The 26,313-nt window shown below is 51.3% G+C and overlaps 1 protein-coding gene and 1 long non-coding RNA gene across 5 annotated transcripts in view; one reads left to right on the top strand and one right to left on the bottom strand.

Annotated features, from left to right (window-relative positions):
• Positions 1-26,313, top strand: part of Kazn (kazrin, periplakin interacting protein) — a 990,282-nt gene that overhangs the window by 787,474 nt on the left and 176,495 nt on the right.
• LOC134487033 (uncharacterized) lies at positions 11,236-12,638 on the bottom strand. Its single transcript, XR_010066721.1, has 2 exons — positions 11,828-12,638; positions 11,236-11,483 (listed from the first exon to the last, which is right to left on the bottom strand). It is a non-coding gene; the product is annotated as an uncharacterized LOC134487033 (long non-coding RNA).

Raw genomic sequence — 26,313 nt, 5'->3', positions numbered from 1 at the left:
AGCTGCAGTCCCGGGCGCCATCTTGGGACTGCCGCCACACCCGCTCCCCACACCCCCCAAGACCCATCCTCTGTTGAAATGCCTCCTTCTGCTAGGCTTTGTCTCCTGAAGCCTTTACACTCACCCAGTACCAGTAGAGGACATGGATCAAGCCTTCAGGGAGCACTTTCTCAAATCACAGCACAGCCAATGAGAGATGTGATGGTTCTGTTCAGAGCCAAACATGGGCCCAGGGACCAGTGAGGAGGCCCTGGGGCAGGGCCATGCTCTCCTGCAGCAATTACATGACCATGTCAACACCCTACATCATTAAATGAAGTGCTCCCCCAGATCTTTAATTCCTAGAGTCTGCACTATGCTACATTCACTTGGGATGCCTCCAGTGAGCCTCTCTTACTTGTCAGCACTGAAGCTCGTGCCTGGAGGCTGCAGAGCCGTCTCAGAGCACATTACACGGTGGGATCAGAGGAGTGACGAAGCTCATAGTGGGGCTTGCCTATCCTTTGAGCTTTTTAATTTTTTCTTAATTTTTACTTCTACTAAAGTAATACATGCACATAATTTAAAAATCAAAGCATACTAAATAGCTATAATTGAAAATGCCAGTTCTGTCACACACACACACACACACACACACACACACACACACACACCGCTTCTCCCCTGATTCCAGCTCCCCAGAGCCTGGTACTCCCCACACTTGCAGCCAGAGCACTCGCTCTTCCCTCCTGCCTTGAAATAACTGGAATGTAGCCATTTACGTTTATGAGTCTGTCCATTTTCAGAATCGTCTCTTGGTATCTTCCGATGACAATGGGTGAAGTTAGGCCCTTCACACATACCTAACCCAAACCCAATCAAAGCCTTAAACCTAATGCTCCCAGACACAGGAATACAGTATTTAACAAGGGTGTGTGGTTCGTGAACCTTGTGAATAGGTGATTTCACCCCGTGACTGTCCCAGAGTGCATTCAAATAAACCTCAGAGCTGTGAATAGTCACTCCATGTGGCCTCCTGGCGGGTGTGAACAGGACTTTCCTGAGGCGGCTGCTGGTGTAGCTTAAAGGCTTTCACCAGTACGTGTGGGGGGAGGGGAATCTGCTCTAAAATAGGCCAATTAAGCCCTGTCTTTTTTTTTTTTTTTTTTTTGGTTCTTTTTTTCGGAGCTGGGGACCGAACCCAGGGCCTTGCGCTTCCTAGGCAAGTGCTCTACCACTGAGCTAAATCCCCAACCCTAAGCCCTGTCTTTTATAAGTTGCCTTAGCTCTGGTGTTTGCTCACAGCAATAGAAAAGTAACTAAGACAGAGGGTTTTGGTCCCACCCCTGTCCTCCACCTCCTCTGTGGCAAGCATGCGGAGCTCAGTGGTTCTTGGTAGGGACCCAGCTTCACTGCAGTGGATTCTCTGGATCCCACCAACAGGAGATTCTTCTACCCATTGGAGCCCAACTGGACCCCAGAGCCAGCCTGTCAAGAGTCTGAACCCCAGAGACATGTACAAACCAATTTGTATCTTCTCGCCCTCTCTGGCTGCTGGGCCTCTCTCAGCCTCTATCTGTTCATCTGTAAAATGGGGCCACTAACCAGCACTCCCTCCGTTTAAGTGTTGCTGGCAATAAGACAAGTTGTCAGACCAGGAAAGAGCCTGGTCCCAAGTAGGTGCCTGGAGCTGGAGGTGCTTATGTCCCCCTCCTCCACTCCCTCTATTCCTCCTCCTCCATTTCCTCTTCCTTTTCCCTCTCCTCCTCTTCCCTGTCCTCCCCCTTCCTCTCCTTCTTCCTCTAATCTTCCCTCTTTCCTCCCTCATCCTTGCTCTCCTCTCCTCTCTCCCATCTTCCCTCTCCCTTCCCCCATCCTCTTCTCTGTCCCCCTCCATCTCTTCCTCTCCTCCCCTTCCCCTCCCCTTCCCTTACCCCTCCCCCTTCCCCTCTCCTCCCCTCCCTCTCCTCTTCCTCTTCCCCTTCCCCTCCCCCTCCCCTCTCTCTTCCCCTTCCCTTACCCCTCCCCTTTCACCTCCTCTTTCCCCTCCCCCTCCCCTCCACCCCTCCTCTCTCCCTCCTGTTCCTTCTCCTCCTCATCACAATTAGCAGGAGCTCCCTGAAACACCCTCATCAGTTCTCAGCTCCACTTTCCAGAGCTCTGTCAGCACTGGGCTCTCGGGCTGGTATAACATATGCTGGGAGGAAGACGTGTGTCTCACAGGCATCCCTGTGGGCCAGATCCAGGATCTCAGGACGTGCTTCTCAGTGAAGAGAGCATTAACATCTGTAGGATGTATCATCATCCCCGCTGAAGGAGAGAGAAGTCAGATGAGAGAGCTCCCTTTGAACAGGGAAGGCCTGCTTCCTCCTTCCTTGTAATCCCTTGGCTTCCACGAGATTGGCAGCTTGGGTTGCTGACAGCCCCACCATCAGGAGCTTCCGTGAGTTGGCCAGGGCAGATGACTGGGTGAGCGGGTAGATATGCTTGGAAGGGCGGGTGAGTGGCTAGATGGACAGACACATCAATGGAAGGAGGGAGAGAGAGAGGATGGATGTGGCGAGTGGCTACTCCTTCAGTCTTGACTTGCCTTAATGAGCTGGCTGCAGTCTCCCTCTCTGTCCCCTACGGTATCTCTGTATCCCGTCTGAAGTTCGTATATTCAGGGGCCATGGTGCTAGTTTAGATGTGGCAAGAAGCAAATGCCAAAATGAAAGTCAACATGCAGGCCTTTGTCAGAGGATGTGTGTGGCTGAGGGACAATGAGGATGGAGCTATGGAAGACCACAGGGTCATCAGACTACAGTGCAAGTCGGACCCCAAGAGATGGAGAAGAGGCATCCTGGACTGTACACAGCATCCTGGACTGCACACAGCATCCTGGACTGCACACAGACAGCATCCTGGACTGCACACAGCATCCTGAACTGCACACAGCATCCTGGACTGCACACAGCATCCTGGACTGCACACAGCATCCTGAACTGCACACAGACAGCATCCTGGACTGCACACAGCATCCTGGACTGCACACAGCATCCTGGACTGCACACAGCATCCTGGACTGCACACAGGCAGCATCCTGGACTGCACCCAGCATCCTGGACTGCACACAGCATCCTGGACTGCACACAGGCAGCATCCTGGACTGCACACAGACAGCATCCTGGACTGCACATAGGCAGCATCCTGGACTGCACACAGACAGCATCCTGGACTGCACACAGGCAGCATCCTGGACTGCACACAGACAGCATCCTGGACTGCACACAGACAGCATCCTGGACTGCACACAGCATCCTGGACTGCACACAGCATCCTGGACTGCACACAGCATCCTGGACTGCACACAGCATCCTGGACTGCACACAGCATCCTGGACTGCACACAGCATCCTGGACTGCACACAGCATCCTGGACTGCACACAGCATCCTGGACTGCACACAGCATCCTGGACTGCACACAGGCAGCATCCTGGACTGCACACAGCATCCTGGACTGCACACAGCATCCTGAACTGCACACAGCATCCTGGACTGCACACAGCATCCTGAACTGCATGGATTCTGAAGGAGGATCAAGCCAAAGGTGGCATTAGAAGAAGCCCAGGTCTGCCAAGAGTGATCATGACTGCTTCCCTGTCATGCTCTGGCACTGGCTGGGACAATATGAGCCCATCAGGCTCTGTCAGTGGCCAGTCCTGCTTCCTGTGCTGGGGAGACATGAGGCACATTCTCCTGGCAGATACAGGGAGAGCATCCTGCAGGCCCGTGTCTTGCAACAGCTGCTTGCTGTAGCTCTGAGACTTGAGACGCAGAATGACTTGTGAAGTTGCCAAGAAGCAGCAATGAAGAGTTGTTCCCTTGAAGTGACAGTCTCTCAGATTCATCGGATGGCGGAACCTTGGTTCTTCGTGTTGCTCCAGTAGGGGCTGAACTCAGCAATCTGTTTCAAAGGTCAAGAGAGAAGGAAAGAAGAGGGCTGGGGTATGGCTCAGTTGGTAGAGGGCTTGCCTAGCATGCGGGAAGCTGTGGGTTTGGTCCCCAGAACTGCATAAGCCAGGCATGGTGGTGCAGCCTGTGAGGCAGGAGAATGAGGAGTTCAGGGTGTCCTTAACTAAATAGTGAGTTCAAGGCCAGCCTGCACTCCAGCCAACCCCATCTTAAGAAGGAAGTTAAGGAAGAAGGGAGAGAGGGATGGAGGGAGGGAAGCAAGGGGGAAGGAAGGGAGGGAGGAGAAAAGGAAGGAAGGAAGGGTGGGAGAGAGGAAGGGATTGCACAGAGGCAAAGCCAACACAAATCAAATAGAAATAGAATGTCAGTCTGTCCTTTTGTCTCCCCTTCCCTTGCACACTACAGTGACAAAGTTGCCCTCACTTCCCATCCCCCTTAAGTATGCATCGCTAGCTGGGCACTGGGGCCGGTAGCTATGCCCTCATTTTGCAGCAAATGCTAACATAGTCACAGCGATAATAACTTTGAATTTACTGAGCGCCCTCTCAGGCCGGGCACTGACCAGAGTAATTCCAACTCCATTACTTTATTCTTTGCACAGGGGCAGGTAACAGTGTCTCAGAGAGGTCACACGACTGGCGTGAGGCCACACGGCCAGCAAGCAGCAGACCCGCATCTGAACGTGGGTCTGACTCTTTCACAGTGCCTGGCAGCCTGAAGGCTGAGCCGTCCGTTCCTTGTTTAATAGACAGCAGGGCCCCGTGCCCCTCCCCCGAGCAGGTTGCTCAGAGCAGGCTCTATATCATAAGGAGAAGTGGGCTGAGGGACTGGAAGCAGGCGATGGTCCGCCCCTCCTTCCACTGCCTCTGTTTATTGAGGAACAAATCATAAGCTGTTTTCATTTTTTTGTTTCTAGCACAATAAAAGATACACCGGCAATCTGTTTAAAATTGCTCATGCAATTCTGGAATTTGGCCTGGTGGATTTATGGTGTTCACAGATCCTATGGGCGTGAGGGTGCCAGTCACTGGGGCCCACCAGGGGCTTCTGAGGCTGTTCTTATTGGTCACAGAGAGTGGCCATGAGCCACGAGGACCAACGTAGCCATCCATGCCTCCTGTAGCTCGTAGCCTTAGGTCTGCAGCTGCCCTAATTGTTAGGGTCCATGGGAGCCTGGAAGGTATCTCCTGTCTCCTGCCCCCAGCTACAACCCCAACTGAGGGCTCCCTGTGAGCTCTGTACCTTCGTCCTTGTGTGATCAGGGACTCCAGAGTCTTCAATTCCTACCCCCACTTCTGGCTTGTCTGTTCCTCTGCCAGTCTCTGCTGTCCACTCTGGGAAGCTAGTGCCTTTCGTAGGTTCCCATCAGCGCATTCTCCCCAGTGACTGTCATAGCACCTAGTACATAGTTGGCACTTAATAAATGCTTAATAACTCTTCAAAGGTCACACACGTGCAAATGGCAGGTAAAACATGAAGAACAAGCCAGGAGGCATTCACCCACCCACCTAGGGTAGGTCCCCTCCTTCTTCCCCTCCCAAGACTCCTCTGGTTTCTTTTTTTTTTTTTTTCCGGAGCTGGGGACCGAACCCAGGGCCTTGCACTTGCTAGGCAAGCGCTCTACCACTGAGCTAAATCCCCAACCCCAACTCCTCTGGTTTCTAATTTTGCCCCTTACCCATCTTTGCCTCATTTTTGCTTCCTTTCTCAGATCTCTCGGTGATGATGTCACCACACTCAGGCCTTGGCACATCTCAGGACAAAAGGTACATTCCCATTCTGCCTCTGATCCCTTGAGCCTCGGGGGCCTCCTCTCTGAGCCTCAGTTTTCTCTTCTGTACAATGGGCACAGCACACCCGCTGCTCGTACTGTGAAGACAGGATAGGGGCATGAGGCAAGGGTAGTGCCACTCCGGCATCTCCACGCCCAACAAAACAGAAGTCTCCGGAAGCCCCCGAATGTATGCGGGAGGTGGGCTGAAGCCTTTGTTCTGGAGTTGCAGAGGAAGCAAGCCTCCTCTGTGAGGCTAAGCCACAGATGCCGACTGTCAGTGAGACCGACAGTTCCATTAGGCAGCTGCCCGCTCTGCCTGTGAGTGATTAAAACGTCACCACCTATCTGACGGGCTATACATCATCTCGCCAGACTGGCACTTCATCAAGGGCTGCGTGAGTGTGAGCCCTTCTCGGCGTCTTCCTCGGGTTGCCCCAAGGCTCTGTAGGCAGAAGTGTGTGTGCAGAGACCCGGGGAACCTTGCGAATAAGCACTAGGCAACGTTTGGAGTGTGGAAGGGAGTTAGAATGCATGATGAAAGCTTAGGGGTGGTCCCAGTAGCATTGAAGCTGGGCTCGGAACCGCCTACCTACATCTTGACCTTCTTCCAGACCCACAGTTGAGCCCGAGTCACCTGAGCCTTCCAGGTCTGTGCACTTCAAAAGGGAATATTCTTCCTGGATATGTCTACTTCCAAAGCCATGACTCCTCCATTTATATAACCAGGGCCTTGCAAGGTGTGTGATATACAGTAGGTGTCACAAAGTGCTGATTGAGTCCAGGAAATGACCATCAGAGTTGTAAGGTCCCAGGCCATGGGGAACTTAGCAGTGGGTTCTCCTGCCCTTCATTTAAGGAGATCAGAGGAGCCCTAGGAGTAGCAAACGTGACCATAGCTGGTCTCCACTGTTCATAGTGTAGCAGGCATTGTGCAAAGTATGTCACGGTTGAAACGGTGTCGGCATTGTGTCTGTGCCCCTAGAAGCCCTAACGTCTATAAAAAAAAAAAAAAGTAAGTCCTGGCACTCAAAATAGCAAGGCTCACGAGAACAGGATTCCCGACGTGGGAGATTCTGAACCTAGGGCTCACTCAGAAGTCACTAGAGTCACTGAAGCATCCTGACATGCTGAGTCCATACACAGTCCCCACACCCCCACCCTAGTCTATCTTTTGCAAGCTGCCCATAAAGATGACTCTAAGGATTCAGGCTGTCTCCAGATGTTGATCCAGAGGCCGACCGCGACCATTTGCATCAAAATGGAAAACTGGACCCAGACTGCCCCCTTTATCATCCACACACTGTTTGCTATAAGGAGAAGGGCTCTGGGCTTCTCGTCCCACCCCAGATCTCTCAGATGACCCAACAGCACAGGGCACATAGAGGCTCATGCAGCCGCTGCAGCCACGACTGCCTGCAACAGAGAGACAGGTGTGTGTGTGTGTGTGTGTGTGTGTGTGTGTGTGTGTGTGTGTGTGTGTAGAAGCCTACCCAGATGTGTAGTCAGATTACCCTCCCTCCACTGCTCTGATAGCCACAAGCCTGTCATGTCACTTGTTGCCTAAGGTCCTTTCTGTGGCCCCAGCTCAAGCCAGGCGATCAGAAAATATCTGAAGGTGAGGCTGTTGTGCCAGAGTCGTCTCACCTGGAAAATCCCAGTGATGGCAGGGGGATGGCAGGGAAAGTGGGCCCGCCACTTATGGGGAACATGACTCAGGATGGCTGACAGCTGGTCTAGACAACGTCCAGAAAGCCGGCATGGCAGGCTCTGGCCCATCCATGTTCATAGCTGTTGTGGTTTGCCCTGGAGTTATCTGTATTTTGATGCTAATTCCACTGTCCCAAGGACAGCTGCCTAGTCAGTACTCAGGACTCAGGGGACCTCACCAGAACCTTCTCCCCATTGAATTTGTAAAATATAGATGAGGGGCGGGTACAGGATAGGAGGCCTGTCATTGGATGAGAAGGAAGGATGGGCGGGAGAGAAGTTTGAGGGAGGAGGAGGAGACTGGAACAGAAAGGAGGAAGAGAGAGGAGGGAGAGAGAAAAGCCATGGCAGTTGACCTTAAGATTCCGCTCTGTGTATTTACAGGTTGTTATTAATGTTCTTAAGGGATGGATGTGTACAGGGCTTTGTATGTTTAGGTGGGCAATTATATCTTATCAATTGGGTCTAAGGTTATTGTATTGTGTGTTCTTTCATGTGTAGATTTAAGTGTAATGGAGTGTGGGGCGGCTGGTCTGGGCCGCCATGGAATTGGAACGTGTGCTTCTGGCAAGATATCCAGCAGATATCTTGGGGGCACTGAGGTGACAGATCTAGGGGGATAAAAGACAACCATGCTTTTTTTATTTTTTATATTTTTACAACAACGCACAGCACTCCTGCAGCCAACCATCAGCTGCCCCTGGCTCTCAGCTCCCGGAGCAAAAGTCCAAATGCTTCTGGACTCTGTACCAGCGGCCCTCCCAGGGACCCTAGGATCTGAAGGAAGGACACTGTGGGGGGCAGGAAGCAGACGGAGCCAGTAAAGGTGGGAGGCAAGAGCAAACGCACGCTCCATTCTGGTGCGGTTTCCACCAGAGACATCGAGGAGGACCTCTAGCCACTTCTTAGGTCTCCTTGCTGGTCTTGAATGTGGGTTCTTCCCCGTTTGCACTAACGGAGAGGCTTACTTTCTCTGAGCCTCATATTTCTTAGCTGGAAGGTGTGGTAGCAAGGCCTAGCTCAGCACACTGATTCGGAAACAAGCAGAGAGAGGTTATCTGATTTACACACAGGCTCACCAAAAAGGGTCCTCACTTCCTTTCTTTCTCTGCTTCTCTATCCCTCTCTCCTACCCGTCTTCCTTCTACCTTTGGGCTGTCCAGCTGGGATTGGCATCTGGAGTCCTCAGGGGTCCCCATGCGAGGATCTGGCTTTCCTGGGGCTTCTGAGTGGACAGCAGGCTGCAGTCAGCCCTGAGAGCTGAGCTCTAGCCAGGGAGATGTGGATGGCACGGCCTGTCTGTGCCTATCCCCCAGCGTGACAGGAATGGGGAGCCAAATGATCAGAATCAGCCACAGGGTGACCTAGCAGTGCCAGCGATTTACGAATGGTTCTGGTGTCAACGCTGGGGTCCTGCCTGGTAGAGGCTACTCTGGGAGCTTTCGCATCGGAGAGTCCAGCCCCTCCCCTTTCCTGGGCTCTGTCACTGCCTGCTGGGCACTGGTTTGGCTTGGTCAGAGGGTCCAGCCTCTGACCATGCCAGAAACCGCCAGCGTTGGGCAGGCTTCCAAAGAACCAGATGGCCTGGCAAGATTCACTTGCCCAGGGTTCATGGCACTAGCAAGAGATGAGAAATGTGAACCTCTAAGAAGAGGCTTGGAAAGGAGTCCCAGGGGTTCATCTGTGGATTGAAGCTTCTGGGATAAGGGAAGGAAGGAAAGAAGAAAGGAAGGAAGGAAGAAAGGAAGGAAGGGAGGGAGGGAGGGAGGGAGCAAGGAAGGAAGTTGCTTTTCCTGCCTTGCAGTAAGATTGAAGGTTTCAGCTTTTGGGGCATGTGCTGGGTCCCCAACATAAACAAGCCAGCTCAATCTCTCACCTCTCAAAGCATCAGTCTGCCAAAAGGCTGTTAAAATTTCAGATTCCTGGGCCCTGCCCAAGCCTGCTGAATTCAGATCCAAGCTTTAACCTGATCTGGGAGACCCCAGTGCTGGTGACACAGGCACACGTGTTTACCACGGAGTAGCCTGAGTGCAGATCCATCCTGCGGCCCTCCCAGGGCTCAGGTGCAGTCCTCTGTCTTTAACAATAGTTCCCGGAGGCCCTCCAGAAGAAGCTGGGGGTGAAGAACAAGCTTCAAAGAGGGAAGGCAGCTAGTGCTGATGTTGGGGCAAAGTTGTATCTCTGGCTGGGACTGGCCTGGACTTCAATATCCGACAAGATACAGAGCCTCTGACAAGACAGCATCCTCAACCTCTTGTGGAAGGATGTTTGCCCCAGTCTCCTATTGCTGGCTTGCCTTCAGGGCTGCCAGCTATCGGAGAATGGTGGACTACTGCCTATACTCCCTGAGAAGCCATTACCCCCGACCCTATCTGGCCCCTGCTGAGTGGGCTTTCTTTCACACAGATGCAGAAACTCAGGCTGAGTAGAAGAGAGACTCAGACACATCTCCACTGAGCCTGTCCGTGGACTCTCTGACCACCACGGGACACACATCTCAGGTCGTCCCGCACGTCCCCATAGGTCGGAAGGTTTCCTCTGTGACATCCCACCACATTTCAAGAAGTGTCCCTTTGAAAAAGCATGAGGCTTGGGGACAGTGTGACAGAAGGTGTTGCTCCCAGTGTGGGGAGCACTTCCGGGCTCCCCAGGTAGGAGCTTTGCAGAAACAATAGCTCCACAGTGGCTCTGGGCACAGAGCTTAGCTGCAGAGCCATGAGACACGTGGGCGAGATTATTCTGAGAGTGCGGACCTGGAGCACCGAGCCAGGGGCAGCAGGCAGCAGGAGCTGCTGTTTTCATTAGAGCCCTTCCGCAGCAGTCTAGAGAGCAGCCCTGGAGAATGCAGCGGGGCTGTTAGCTGTTTCCAACCCACTGCACTCATTATGGCTTTAAGAATAGAATGTGTCCCCTCCATCGTGCCTGGCTTTAATATCTGTCTCCCTGAGACACTGGAGTTATTTTTATCTATTGCATGTTGTCCCAGGTGGAATTAGCCTTCCCCAGTCCTGCACAAGGAGAAAGAGTTGTTAGGTCATTTGCACCGTGCATGAAGCTTTAGTGGCTGTGCAAGCCCTCCCCCAACACTCCCTCAAGGTCCCCTCTGAAGTCCATGCTCAACGCATCCAGACGCGCCACAGGGTGTCTGTCCTAGCCCCATCCTGGAAATGGACCAGTGACTATCCCGCACAGAGAGCAGGAAACAAGCCGGTTCTGTCTGCGGGGTGCTTTTTTTGAGCCTGAGTTTCGTCCCCAGCATCCACAGGAAAGCCTGGTGTGGTGACTCCTGTTTGTACGCACAGTGCTAGGATGTGGTCTTTGACCACTGACTTCTCTCCCTTCACCTTACCCTGTCCCGCCAAGCACCAGCACTTCCCGTTGATGGAGCTCTACCACTATGGGCAGCTGTTGCCTGCGATTTTTATCCACTTATTAGTCAAAGGGTATGTGGGCCATTCTCACCTGTCCTGTAAACCCCACTCTAAACATGGTGTGCACGTTTCCAATTCTTTCCTGGTAAATTCGTTCCCATGGAAACAACTAAGTATTGACAACAGTAGCCGGAGTCGGAGGACAACATTGTTTCTAAAAAAGGATGGGTAATGTGGAGAGAGATGGGAAGATGTTAACCATTAGCTGCCAGGAAATGTCTTAGGGCAGAAGCGAGATGACTATCATGTCCGATGACCTTCCAATTCCTGGGGTCCACATGGTGGAGGTACCGACTGCAAAGTTATCCTCTGAGCTCCACACATGCACCGTGCATGCACACTCTCTCACATGCATGCACACATGCCCTGAATAAGGAAGTGCGATAAACGTTTTAAAGCATCTGAAAGAGCATAGGGTTTATTTGAGTCAATGGATGGGAGATATTGTCCATCGAGGCTGGGAAGTTGTGGTTGGGGAAGGCGAGGAAGCTGTTCGTAGCCACACTCAGGGAGCAGAGAGGGCTGTTGATGCACGCCTAGCTTTCCCCTGTCTGTGCACTGTAGGAGCCCAGCCGTGGGATGGTGCTGACAACACTGGGGATGAGTCTTTCCCTACAGGTTGACCTATGGGTTCGGTGCTGTTGAAATGAGCCGATTTAAGCCAGATTAGTATATATTAAAGGCAGGTTTATTGGGGAGGCTGCTCTCAGGGGGAGTTTACCGAGGCCAGAGAATCCACCATGTGGGAGAGGGGGAGGGGAAGGGAAAGAGAGAAAGGTCTCTGCAGGGCAGAGAGAAAAGGGAAGAAGAAGAGAGAGGGAGAGCCAAAAATGTCTGGATTGTATAGGGAAGAGCCTCTGGGGGAAGGACAGTCAAGCTGCTGGGCTGAGAAATTCGGGGAGGGCAGGACAAACCAGGCAGAGACTGAGGGATGCTGGGAGAACCTGGAACCCAGCTCTGCCTTGTTATGTAAAATATGCACCTCAGCCCCTCGTCCTCCGGTCCACATAGTCTCTAAAAGGTGCACTGAGATCGTACCCAAGATGATTCTAGATCCCGTGGTACTGACAATCGGTATTGATCATCACAATACCCAAGTTCCTGTCTCTGCGTTCTCATTCTGACCCCCGGGACTCACTGATGGAGAGCGAGGGCGAGAGACATGCCCCTGAGTGGTGGTGACTCAGAGGGAGAGGAGGGTGGGATGCGCCCCCTGTGTGGTAGCAGGTTTTCTCATCACTGGGACCTGACAAAGCTTCAGGAATGGTTTGTTTTGGCTACAGTTTGAGACATGGATGGCACGGTGGCTGGAGGATGAGGCAGCGGTGACACTGCAGCTGCAGTCAGGAACAGGAAGCAGCACACGGTACTGTCGAAGTCTCCTTTCTGTGCAGTCAAGACCGCGGCGTCCTGGGATGGAGATAAGGGGTACCATCGGAGAGGTGGCTCAGCCAGTGCTTGCTGTACCAGCGTGCGGACCCGAGCTGGATCCCAGCACCCACATAAAACTCCAGGTCTGCAGGAGTAGTGGAGAGGCGCGAGAGGGCCCGCCTCTACCTAAGTAGCTGTTGGTAGTTAACAACTGCCGGAGGAGAGGCAGTCATTTTTCTTCAGAAGTGAAGCCGCTGGGAAGTTGCCACTAATCCAATAGGTAATGGACTCTGACATAGGCATTCAGCCCTAAGGAAACTCAGTGGGTCACGTGACAGTTGGCGGGGCGAGGGGGTGTGTGTGTGGAGAAATTGTATGCTTGTATGAAACTGTTAGAAAATAAACTCAAAATTACTGAAGGAAAAAAAGAGGGCGGGGGAAGCTAGGCTTGGCCACTCTTACACCTATGGTAACCTCAACCCGGTGGGGCTCACAGTGGGGCTCTGAGGATCGTAGAGGCTTACTGAATGCCAGCTTAGCTCCAGGTGCAGTGACCGTCTCACAGGAATAAGTTGGGAGAGTGACTGAGTGGGCAGCTGAGGTGTTTTTCTGGCTTCCTGCGTACACAGGCACATGCACATTTTGCACCTGTGCGCATGCGCGTAGAGAGCGAGAGAGCGAGAGCAAAAGAAACATGAATAAGGGCTTGATAATTGAGTGAAATTAGCATCTCCAAAATTGCAATTAAAATCCAATTTGACAATCCCAATAACTAATGCATAAGCCTAAGAACCAGGTAACCAGAAGGTGCTGTGGATCCCTAGACTTTGGTTGTCTGTCCTCTGTCTGTCGTGCAAGGGGGACCTTAGGGATGCCGGGTTGAGGCGCTGAGCCTAAGGGGCGCGCGTGGCCTCTCTGGTTGTCGTGGGCTGAGACCGAGCCAGCTTCCTTTCCAGTGCGCTTCGATCAATCTTGCTCCTGGTGCAATCAGATGTGGTAGGGTTTTAATTGCTTTGGATTGATTTTTGCCAGCGGTGCCTTCCAAACCCCCAGCCTGGGGACAGAGAGAGATTAGTCACGTCAAGGGAGGCTCCCCACTGACAACAGCAGAAACCAGCAGGGTGTGAAGACAGCTTAAAACTAATCTTTGGAATCAGCCTCTGGGTGGACCCGGGATGCCAGTGGCCATCTTGACAAATGGCAGCTGGGTGCTGGGGGTGGGGGGTGTGTCCATAAGAACATTGCCGAGGGGCTTGGGGTTGAAGCTTTCCCAAACACAAAGCCATGGGTTCTACCCTCGGCAGCAGCTAGATGGGGCAAGGTGGGTGACACACACCTGTGATCCCAGCATGTGGAAGGTAGAGGCAAGAGGATCAGATATCCAAAGTCATTGTCTGCTACCCATCGAGCTTGGAGCCAGCCTCTGTGGTTAATTCAAAGTCAAGGGTTGGTCTTCACTTCTCCTTTCTTCTCTTTTTGTTGGTTTGGTTTAGGGTTTTTCCCTCTTTTACATTTGTTTGATTGTTTGTTTGTTTGGGGCAGGGAACGGGGTGCCCGCCACAACACGGCTGTGGAGATCAGAGAACAACTTACCAGCGTGAGTTCCCTCCTTCCACCACATGAGTCCTGAGATCCAACTCAGGGACGTCAAGCCTGGTGCCAAGCCCCTTACCCTCTGGGCTATCTCTGTGCCCTCTTTTCGTTTTCTTTTTTTTTTTTTTTTTTTTGGTTCTTTTTTTCGGAGCTGGGGACCGATCTTTTCGTTTTCTTAAAACAGGTCCTCCTGTAGCCCAGGCTGGCCTTGGACTAGCCGTGTACCTGAGAGCACTGAATTGTTGACTCCCTTCCCCTCCCTGCCCCTAGAATACTGGGATGAAAGGCGTGTATGACCATGCCTGGCTCTGGCTAGCCTGGTCTACATAGTTCATTTGAGGCTAGCCAGAGCCCTATAACAAGTCATATAGCAAAAGCAAGTATCAACAACTGGACTCACTCTTCCCAAGATGTATGGGAAGCATGGGAAATCAGCGCCCAGTGACTATTTCAGTAGTGGTTTCTAGGTAGAATCTGCTGAGAGAATATGTCTCTATCTGTTTGCTGTTACTGCGATAAAATGCCTGAAACTGTGTGATTTATAAAGCATAGAGGGCCGTGTAACTCACAGTTGTAGGTGAAATCCAAGAATGCAGCACTAGCTTCCGGTAGACCTTCCAGCCCTATTATAGCATTTTGTGGCAAGGCGGTGTGAGCATGCCAGCCCAGACGCCTCTCTTCGTTCTTATAGAGCCCCTCATGTCATCCGGGGGTCCTCCTCTCAAGACCTCATCTAATCCTAGACACCATCCATAACCCCCTTTCCTGATACAGTGAACACGGAGCCTGGGGAACTAAACATCCAGTGTCTGAGCTTCAAGGAACTGTATTCAGGGAGGGCATATCCCTACGCTTGCAGTTGAAATAGTGATAAAGTCAGGCAGCTAGAAAGATTGGTTTTCTGTCCTATCTCTTTCCACTTCCACATCTGGCAGGCACCTCAGCGCTGAATCCAGAAGGTGAGCTCTAGGCTGAGATCGCCCAGGGCCTTATCAGCTACACTACCATCTGCCAACCAACTTCCCCCACTGTGCTGGGATCGCACAAGGGAGTGAAATAATCAGACCCAACCTGCCAGCGGGTCCTGATGTCCTGGTTACTGCTACAGGAGGGGTTCACCCCAACCAGTCCTTTCATGAGAATTACCTATCACACTGCACCCCACGCTAAGAGGGTAGAAATGTTGCTTGGCACCTTAAACGCAGAGTCCTAAGCATTCGCCACAGATTATTTCCTTTTGTAAAACATTGGCATAGCTGGGCGTGGTGGTGTACATCTCTGTGCCCAACTCAGGAGGTCACCAAGGTCACAGCAAGTCCAAGGCCAGTCTGGGCTCCATAGAGAGACTCTATCTCAAAACACACAACGGCAAAAATCCTCACTATCGTGTGTAACAAGAAGCCAGAGAGTGAACACTGTATATAAAGAACTAGATATTGGGGGCGTGGGACTGTCTGTCTGCCACCCAAGGTCAGACCCACCTTCTTCCACACCAAACACCATGTCCAGAGATGCCAGGAGCAGCCGACTTTTCCAAAGAATTGTGGATGCAGCTCCTTCCGGTATGAAAATAGCTCACCCTGGGACCAGAGTGGCTAATAAGATGGTAATTAGAATTGCTTATTAGGACCTGTCTTCTAAGGTTTGCCTGTGCTTTTAATAGAATCTACAACATATCTGCTTAGCAGGAAAGACAGATCACCCTGGCCTGGTGTATTTTAAAACCAGGTCCTTGCTCTCCGGCTACCCCTACACCCTCCCCCGCCCCCATCCATGCCATCTGCTGTGGTGACAGCCTGGCCCTGTGCAAGATCTCATTTGAGACCAGTAAATACACTTCTTCCTCAGAACCCCTTCCCCCAAGCAAGAGAGCTTGTGGTCTCTGTCCCCCTGCCTCCGCTGAATAATAATTACTTCCAAAGCCTTCTGGCCAGGCTCTGAAGCCATCCCGCCTACGCCGGGTGGAATTATGCCCCTCAGATTTATGTGCGCCTTGACATGGCCGTGTTTGAAAGGACCTTTATATACAGAGCTGGTGATGTTAGGTCGAGATCATCCTGGATTAGGACGATTCCCATTCCAGGCTCAGGGTCCTCGTGATAAGACCGTGACGGGACATAGGGAGAGGCCCATGACTGAAGAGGCACAGGGTGGGGTGGTGACATCGCAAGCCAAAGACAATTCCCAGGAACTGCAAAAGGCTGAGAGAATTCTCCCAGAACATCCAGGCTAGAGCCTAGAGACAGAAAGCTCTTCCTGAACTTCTTGGACCCCCTCTTGGTCGCATTTTGTCACGGTGATGGTAGGACACCTTTCTCAGTTTCTGTCTCCCAATGCCCTACCCTGCATGTAGTTATTTCATCTGCCTGGGACCCTCCTTGACCCTCCATACCCTCTTTACTCAGACAATTCCCTATTCCCAAGTCATCAGGCCATCCCTTACTTAAGACTCCAGTGAGATGGACTTGGTCCAAGCTTTTGCTCCCACCACCTCCATGATTCTTACCACCAAATGCACTGTGGATCCTGTTAATTAAAGGCTCTGCAGACCTGCTACAGATCTTAATGACTGACACGTGTCACCTCCATGACGTGAGGAGCACTGTGTGGTGGGCGCTTCTTTGAGATCATTCTGTGTAGGTTAAGTATTAATAAGATCCTTCCTTGGGTAAGTGACATCAAGAGCATTCAACCTGACTTCTCCAGAATTCTATCCGAGTCCCTTACCCCATCGCATAAGCTCCTGGCCAAGACTTCTATGCTTGGCACATTGTTCCTCTGTCCCTGGAGTCGGGCCCAGCTAGCAGACAATGATTTGCTGATGCCCAGTGTTACATATCTGATCCAAGCCGGGATACCTATAATCACCAGAATCCAGGAAGCCGAAGCTAGAGGACGGTGCTTTCAAGACCAGCCTGGACTACATTGAAAGAACCTTTCTCATAAAGAGAGGCAGGGAGGAGAGGAGAGGAGAGGAGAGGAGAGGGGAGTGGAGGGGAGCAGAGGAAAGGAGAGGAGAGGAGGGATGGGGAAGGAAAGGAAGGGAAGGGAAGGGAAGGGGAGGGGAGGGGAGGGGAGGGGAGGGGAGGAGAGGAGAGGAGAGGAGAGGAGAGGAGAGGAGAGGAGAGGAGAGGAGAGGAGAGGAGAGGAGATAATTTGCTACACTCAGAGGATGCTGAAGTTCCTTCCAGCAGTTTCCAGCCCTAAGGTCTAACTCCGTAAGCATCCAGAAACCTAATCTGATTCTCCAGATGTAGCTTTCTCACTGGCCCCATCTGTGGGGATCCTCTCTTGTGAGACAATGCAGGGTGTAGGAAGTTCTAGACTGTAGGGAGCCCAACACTATGGGATATCCTGAGCTGTGGACAGCTCCTGAAACTAGAATGCTGAGAATGTGTGAAATTGCAGGCCATGCTGTGAGACTATATGGGAAAGGTAGACCGGATGTAGGACACTGAGCAAGAGTGGTTACTTCCCATCCCCTCCCCGTGGCAGACTTCTGACCTCGTGTGCCTTTCTCTTGGATCTGAAGTCCAGGATCATTTCTCCTGACTCCCTTGAATGTAGTGATTGGCCAGAGCCCTCTGCACGCAGGCCCGGGAGCACCAGCCACATCCAGGGCACCGGTCATCTCGGAGTGATCTGTGTCCCTCCCTTGTGTGCATTCGTGTGAGGTTTGCAAAGGTGGTGGGGTTCATTCTCCGTCACGACTGCATGGGTTTAGAGGTAAACATGAAGTAAAGTTGCACTTGACTTAGACTAGGGAACCAAAGTAGGAATTTCCTGAGTGCTTGGTCCCCTAGGACCAGACCCCAGCCTCAGGCCAGGCAGTAGAGTTTCCACTGGGCCCAGGGTTGTCTCTTCATCACACAGAACTGTGCGATATGAGCATATGACCAACTGATTGGCTTCTGCTCACCAGCATGTTGAGATAATGAAATGACACAGCACGTAGTTGTCACCTAGCCAATGTTGGGGTTGTTTGTGTAGATAACGGTAGCCACCTTCACCATACCGAGCATCTTCGGGCTCTCCAGCTGGGTAGCCTGGAGCCTTACTGATTCAGTGGGATCCTTGACTCTCATCCTTGTCTTTACATAGCCTTCAAGAAGTTGGGGAGCACTTTGTCTGTGTGTCACCCACCCTCTGTTCCCATCTTAAAGGCGTAGTGGTGTCGAAATTCCGGAGAAATTCTAAACAGGAAGCCAGACCTCATTACCCATCTTTGCTAGAACCTTAAAAAGTATTCCTGGTGGAATGACATTTTGCTCAAGTGTGACCGTGTGCGCATACTTTGCAGTCAAAGGCTTGGTCATACGCTCTCTTAAAAACCCAGCCCCTGGGGACTAAAAAGGTGACAGAGCAGCTAGGGGCACCTCCTGCTCTTGGAGAGGACCAGAGTTTGGTTCCTAGCACCCAAGCAGACTGTTCAACCACCTGTAACCCCAACTCCAGAGGCCCTAAAGCCTTCTGCTGTGCTCCTCAGGTACCCACAGGCAAAGGCACACACACGTGCACACATACACACACACATAAATAATTAGAAATTAAAATCTTTAAAATTCTAAAAGCTCCTTGTTGTTTTTCGAGTACACATACCCATTTGTACATGTGTGAGTGTGCGCATGTGTGTATGTGTTGTGCTTGTATGGGTGTGTGTATATGTGTATGGACATGTGTATGGGCATGTGAGTGCAAGTGTGTATGCATATAGGAGTGCGTGAGTGTTACATGTGCATGTGTGGGTGGGTCTATACATGTGTGTATGTGTATGTGCCTATGTGTGCACTTGTGTGTGCAATGCACACACTCAAGTGTGCAGAGATTAGAGAATAACTTTACCAATCAGTTCTTGCCTACTTTCCTCTTTTGAGGCAGGCGCTCTCTTGCTTGAACCTCTGTACAGCAAACTCTGGGTGAGCTGGCCTCTGAGCTTCGGGCTAATTTTCCTGTGTCATGTTTCCATCTCACCATTGGAACTCTGGGATTGCAGATACAGGCATGTAACTGTGCTCTGTATAGGGTTCGAGGTTGCACTCATGTCATTGGGTTTATAGGGCAAGCGCACTTCTACACTAAGCCATCGACCCAACCCCCTGCTTTCCTTAACAAGGAAATTGTTACTTGGATACTTAAATCTCGGTTTGCCTTTTGGGTGCCTTCAAGCTTTTCCTGCCTCTGAGGTTCTCTTGAACGTCTCAGGGTGAGCTCGAGGCCTCCCATGGTCCCCCTCCCAACCGTGTACACACAGTTCAGGGAACAGACTCTAGACTTTTCATGGATCCTCACACGCAGGGTCCCCATGAACACCGGTTCAGCACAGTACAGCCCTAATTACAGGCAGCACGCCAGAGACTGGTCATTTCGTGAACCATTAGGGATGCGTGGCTGCCTTCATAGAATATCTTCGAATGAGTTCTGTAATTTTCCTATCCTCGCCTTTCATGGTGTTTTCAGTGAAGTGGAACATGGCAACAGGGCTGGTGGATGTCACGTCTCCCAGAGCGTTTCCAGCTCTAAATTAAAAGGGTCTTCCCCTCTGCATACTGAGGAGAGAAATATTGATCAGAACGGGGTTCGAGGTTTGGAAAGCCAGCCCGGGTCTCTGCTTCTCACTAATCAATATTCTGAAGCAGCGCTTGCGGGCGATGTTTGAATACTTGTTTCTGCTTGCCTTCACGTTGGCAAATTACAGCTTTCAAGGGAGGTCCCCATCCTGAGCAGTGGCGGTGAGGGGCAGGTTTAATTAGCGCACAGACCTACTGGAAGAATCCAGGGCTATTAAGAGTCTGTTTCTACGAGCGGCTCTCGGGCTATGCCAGACTCTTTGCGATCAGCGTTCTCCTTCCTGCAGCTGCCCAACACCCACCCCTCACATTGAGGCCAAGGTATCCAGAAAGAATGAAAGAGAGAGGAGAACTCACAGGAAGATTGAAGGTTCTGGTTGCTTCCTCCCAAGCCCCCCAGAGATGAAAACTCAGCTCTGATCGTAGTGAACCCACCCCATCTTTGACCTTGACCTTTGAGTATTGGGCAGATGTGTTGAAAGTGAAGCGTAAGAGGTCAACCGTGGGGAAAGGTAACTTCTTCGGCTACAAAGCAACATGTCAAAGGCTTTGGAGAATGGAGGGTTGAGTGCCCTGCTCTCCTGCATGCTCACAGTGTGAGTTTGGCCGGATGAGCTGACACCTCTGGTCTTCAGCTTCCTTGACTGCAGAATGAGGTTATCAATGGCGGCTGCTCTAGGAGCTGCAAGGCCGAGATGAAGCGCTCTGGGCCCCTCCAGTCAGCTCTGCAGACACGGCACTTGGCACTTGCACTGTGGTACTTGTTCTGGGGCTGCCATGTTTGTTGTCTCAAACAGAATTCCTACTCTGCAGCTAAGTAAGAGGTCCGAGTGGATGCAGCCTGACCAGGGTGAGCAGGGAGACACCAACCCTGTCAGGATGGTGAGAAAGGAGACTGACTCTGTCTCAGGCCCATCGGATCCCCTAGGTGTGTACACTGTGTAGCCTCTCTCCAGAGTCCAGACTCATCAGCACCGTATGGCACTATGCAGTGACTATGCCCCTCAGGAGTCCCACTGCCTCATAGTAGTATAGGGCACAGGTCCTCGCAAGACTTACCCAGTCACCTCTTCTAGGATGTTCCTTATCATCTCCACCCCCTGAACACCATCTCTTTCCCTCCTTTTCCTTAAATTCTGACCTGAGCCTCCTGTTTGGAGGAAGAAGGTTGGGAGGGATGCTTGGTTCTGGTGAAGCTCTGTTTCTTTATTCATAAGCCTCTAAGAAGCCAGGGTCTTGGAAATGGACTTTCTCCAACAGCACGGATTACAAGCTGGAAATGGATACAGGGCTGCAGTGCATGCTGGGAGGATGGTGCCTGAGCATCTGCATCCCAGTTCTCTAGAACCAAAAAGAGTCTCCACTGGGAACTTGAGCCACCCACATATACAGCAGAGTGTATCAGGGGTGTGTGTGTGTGTGTGTGTGCAAATGCATGCATGCATTCATGTGTTCATTAGTGTGTGTGTGTGTGTGTGTGCAAATGCATGCATGCATTCATGTGTTCATTAGTGTGTGTGTGTGTGTGTGTGTGTGTGTGTGTGTGTGTGTGTGTGTGTGTGTTGGCTGCATTCCTCCTAAGGCTGACAGTAGTGGACAGAGGTAGCCTTGGAAGACAGAGTGCTGTTGCAGAAGGAGATATGACTGTCGCACAGACAACATGGAGAGAAGCCACTGCAAGTAGGCAAGCATCAAAACCATGCCCTATGTCTGAAAGACAGTCAGAGGCAAGCCTTGAGGGGCCAGGTTCTCACTCTGCCCTGCTTTGAAGGGAGCAATGGGCTTAGAGTCAGAAGACCAGGCTTCAAGGCAACCTCTGCTTTGCTAGCTGAGGAACTGCTCTGGGTTCGTTTCCGTGTCCATAAAATGGAGTATAATAACCACAATGGCAGTTGTGAAATGCTATTTCCTAATAGAACCCTTCTAGAAGTTTCTGCCCAGAATTGCAGCCACCAGCCATGTGTGTATGTAGAACGAACGCTTAAAAGACAGTCAGAGGGACGAGTTTAATCAGCCCACGTGCCTAGCAGTAACCTCACTGTGTTGGGTCATAGACTGCTCAGTGGGGTCATGAGGATACGAGGATGGGCTTTGCAACCTTCACATGCCTAACAGAAAGCACCATGCATGAAGACAAGTGCTGCAAGAATAGGTCTGGAATATTCTCATAATTATCGTAACCACTGACCTGGAAAAGCCCAACCCTCTCTCCACACTCCTGCGGACCTACTTCTGACCATCCACTCTCGCACGTGAAGGTCTCACACAACGGACCTTCTACCAACCAGTCCAAACTCACTGCAAAAAAACTAGTGCAGAGCTGGCTGGTTGGAGAGATGGGGGAATGATGGATGGATACATGAGTGGAAGAAAGGATGAATGGATAGACAGGCAAATGGATATGTGGATGGACGGGTTGATAATGTATAGATAAACCAGTGGATGGATGCATGCATCGGCAGGTGGGTGGATAGTGTGTAGATAGACATCTAGACGGATACATAGATAGGTGCATAGATGGATGTGTTTCTGGATGACTGAGAGGTGGTGGACATAAGTGGACGGATGGACAGAAGATGCATACATAGATAGATGTGTGCATGGATGAATACATGCATGGATTGGTGATGGATGGATGGACAGATTGTAGCTGGATGGATAAGAGAAGATGGACAGATGAACTCACTGACAGTTGCATAAGATGGTGAGCAGTTGACCAGATGGAAAATGAGTGGATAGGCTGGTGGATACATGCGCGGGTGGATGGATGGATGGATGGATGGATGGATGGATGGATGGATGGATGAGTGGAAAGACTCAGCATTCTTTCTGCTACGGATTGTGCACTGGGCATTAGTCTATAAATTAAAACAATAAACAAGACCCATCCCCCGCTTCTATGAACGAACGTTGTGTTATAAAGAAGTGGTCAGACACTGCACAGGCTGGTTTTGTGTGTCATCTTGACCCAAGTTAGAGTCATCTGAGAGCAGAGAGTCTCAGTTGAGGAAAAGCTTCCATGAGACCCAGCTATATGGCATTTTCTCATTGAATGATCAATGAGGGAGGGCCCAGCACATTGTGGGTGGTGCCGTTCCTGGGCTGGTGGTCCTCGGCTCTATAAGAAAGCAGCCTGAGCAAGCCAGGGGAAGCAAGCCAGGGAGCAGCACCCTCCATGTTCTCTGCCTCAGCTCCTGCCTCCAAGTTCCTGCCCTACTTGAGTTGCTCTTCTGACTTCCTGCGGCAGTGGACCCAAGTAAACCCTTCCCTCAACAACTTGCTTTTTTGATTATGGTATTTTGTCATGGCAATAGAAACCCTAAAACAGATGCTAATGGAAAAAGCTAACAGCTGAGCGAATACAAGCGATAGAGGGGCTATGAGGCAGCATAAAGAAGAGAAGTAAAACCCAGAGCATCGGGTGCCCGCTGTGTCATGTGGGACAGCAGGACGCCTTGGCAAAGCAGCATCTGGGAACACTAGAAGCAGGTGAGGAAGTGCCATGCAGACAGAGTCTGAGGCAGGTGAGGGTGCACCCACAGAGACAGAGTCGCGTAATATTGTACCACATAGCGACAGGCACAGAGAAATCGAGGAAGCAGGTTGTTGCGGCCTAGCCACACTGTGGAGGGAGGAATGTCTGAGGTGCAGACTTTGGAGGGAGCCAGGCCTGTCATGCTCGTAGCAGGCTTTAGTTTCTTCCGAGGAAAATGAGAAGCCAAAAGCAGGTTTGGGGAAGAGTGATGATTGGGTCTGACTCTGTTTTTGGTTTAAACAAGATTAAATAAAGTCAACCAAGAGGCAGAGCAAGCAACCAGTTGAAAGGAAGTAAAAATTGTTAAGAAAAAACTATAGAGAGTAAGAGGGAGTCAGGAGGACAGATAGAGACACACACAGGAAGTAGAACGGGGGACATTCAGTTTGAAGGAAGGTTTTTGAGGCTGCATGAGAGAGGGGATCGCTTCTGGGATGTCAGTTAGGAGGAAGGTCAGCCGGTTGCTTTCCCTGCCTCTCTGAGTTAGCGGCCTTTCACCCCAGCATCTGGGTCCTGAGTCTTCATTGGTAAAATCGAATGATGGAGATCTCGTTAAAATAAAACAACAGGGTGGGTGGAAGGGTACATGAATAAGTGGAAGGAAGGAAAGAAAGATGCATAGATGGATGGGTGAGTGGATGGATGGACGGATGAACGGACGGACAGATGGATGGATGGATGGATGGATGGATGGATGGATGGATGGATGGATGGATGAGTGGGTAGATAGGTAGGTATGTGGGTAGATGAGTGGGTGGATAGATGGGTGGGTGGGTGGATGGATGGATGGGTGGGTGGATGGTTGAGTGGATGGATGGATGGATGGATGGATGGATGGATGGATGGATGGATGGATGAATGGATGATGGATGAAATGTTAAACCATCTACTTCAGCTAGCTGCAGCATCCCTTTGCCTGCCAACAACGAAATTAATTTAGATGCCTTATATTCTTTGTTAGAACAAAACGTTAACCAAACCAGTCCCATCCTTTAAGCTCCCAGCCTTTTGGACCCAGCCCGAATGGCCTGGAATGACCTGGTTTTTCACATTTCTGACTTCAGTTATTCTCCTCATTACCCACAATGCTCTTGGTTGAGGCCTCCCCACTGGGAGGCTGAAAGGGGATTGAAAAGGAAGAGAATGAGAGAGGGGAAACCTCACCAGCTCTGGGCTTCCCCATCCACTCTTTAGTACTCCCATCTACCAAAGCGTTTGCTTTGCAAATCCCCTGCCTACCTTTTGGAGAGAGTAGAGTCATGGGGCTTCCCCTGTCCATGGGTGATATCCTTGGTGACTGCCCCCAAACTAAGGGAAAGAAAGGGGAGATTCCCATGGCATCGATAAGTTTGGAAAGGATTTTATAAATAATTTATTCACTTGAGGGTTGGTGTGGCCGCTGTTCACTGGGAGGGCATAGCAGCCTCATATCTCATAGTATCTTCCTGACACTGTCACTTTCACTGTTCTTAAAGTCCAGTTTAGGTGAAATATCTCTCTTAGTTCCCCTCCTGAGTCAGTAGACTTGGGAGACATATGAAGTGCCAGGCGGGCTTCCTGCCCAGAATGGGCTAGCCTCAGCAAATCGAGGCCCCTGAGAGGCAAGGTCCAAAGTTCAAGGACTACTCCAGTGGTTTGACATTGCCCATAGTGGCTGTATTTACGCCACAGGAATTGCCATCCATGCCACAACTCAGGTCTCTCCCCTCCCACTCTGTGGTCTTGGTAGCACACCGTCTGCCAGTCTACCACCATGGGCTGCCCTCCACAGAAGCTAAGGGGCTTTCTGATACCTCAGGAAGGTTCGGTTTTTCCTGGGAGAGCGGTCACTTAGCTAGGTGTGACTGTCACGTACATGGAAATGCTCAGGAAGATGTGCTGCTATCCACGGCCTTTTCCAATCAACAGCCGTGGCTCCAAACTCTGTGTGGTCACTAAGGATAGAGGGTTATTGCTCCCATGAAGAGGGACAATCAAAACAGTCACTTGTCGGAAACAAAAGGGAAGAGCAGACGCAGGCATGATGAGTGGGACAGAAATCTGAACAGATGTCCGGGTCCTACCTCATTAGGGAGCCGCAAGACTGGCTGCAGAGGCAAGAAGTCGGAGACTAGGAGACAACCGTACAGAATTGTTAGAGCGGTTCCTTCCCTGTTAGAGCGGTTCCTTCCCTGCCGTTGATCTGAACCCTGAATTCGCTACCTCTGTCGTCATCTGTCCAATTTCTGATCCTGTGGCTGGTTTATTAGATGCACACACGCAGCCAGCAGTAAGGACTTAAGTGGTAGTGACTGCCACGCGCTCCTAACGGTGCCGGCTGGGAAGGGAACTCTAGGCAGGTGATTAAACATGCCTCTGGCAGAGAACCAAAGAGCAGATACATGGGAAGACAGGCCTTAGATCTGTAGGTGGGAGGCAGAGCTAACAGCCGTCACTCTCCGGTCTCTGCAGGGAAGGCAGACCGAGAGAGGTTCGTTCAGTAAAGTTGGGGTCTCAGCTCCACTCTCAAGGCTCCTGTCTGGCTTGGCTCTTTGATGACTGTGAAACCCTAAACATGTCTGCATCCTTCGCTGTACACCTTGGTCTGCCCACCGGCTGGATGGAATGATGTCAGTGCCACCCAAAAGCCGTGTGCCCATGAGGATTGACAAGTGATTGCCTTCGCCCAAAGCAGTTTTCATCATCATCCGAGGCCTAATAAGTGCGAGCTGTTGAATCTGCGTCTTTCCTCATTGCTACGAGGAAATGTCTGACAAAAAGCAACTTAAGGACGAGGGGATCATTTGGCTCGCAGTGTGAGGGTACAGCCATCGTCGTTGGGGACGGCGTGGCGGCAGGAGTGCAAGGCAGCTGGTCACAGGGCTCTGCAGCCCGGAAAAGCAGAGAGAGATGGATGGCGGTGCTCGATCAGTTCCTCCTTTTTATTCAGTCCAGGATCCCAGCACACAGTAGGGGGAGGGCACTCGTATTTATGGTGGTTTGGTGGTTCTTCCCGCCTCAATGGGGCACAAAGGCAGCCACTTGGCACGAGGTCACCACAAGTCTACAGTTGCAGCAAAGGTTAGGGAAGCTAATGTCATGCACCATGGGTTCAGATCCTGCCTCTTCTTTCACATGCTTGGCTGTACAGGACCGGGTTATTCCCCTCCTCAGCGTGTCAGCTCTGTCACCCACAATACATCCGCCATTATGATATCTGCTGCTTGAAGCTAGGGGAGACAAGTTGAGTTAGTGTGTATTGAGCTTGGGACAGCTCTCGGAGTTAAGGAATAAACTCTCGTCAGCTACGGCCCCTGTCACATGAACATTCTAGAAACATGTCCACTAATTAAACTGAAGTTTTCATAGCTTCGCCTTGCCAGGTATGTGCTCAGTACCAAGTAGCTGGATGGAGAAGTTTCC

The sequence above is a fragment of the Rattus norvegicus genome, chromosome 5 (assembly GCF_036323735.1).
Source record: "Rattus norvegicus strain BN/NHsdMcwi chromosome 5, GRCr8, whole genome shotgun sequence".
Classification (NCBI taxonomy): Eukaryota; Metazoa; Chordata; class Mammalia; order Rodentia; family Muridae; genus Rattus; species Rattus norvegicus.
Note: the sequence above shows the minus strand (reverse complement) of the source record. Positions and strands in the feature narration are given on the sequence as shown.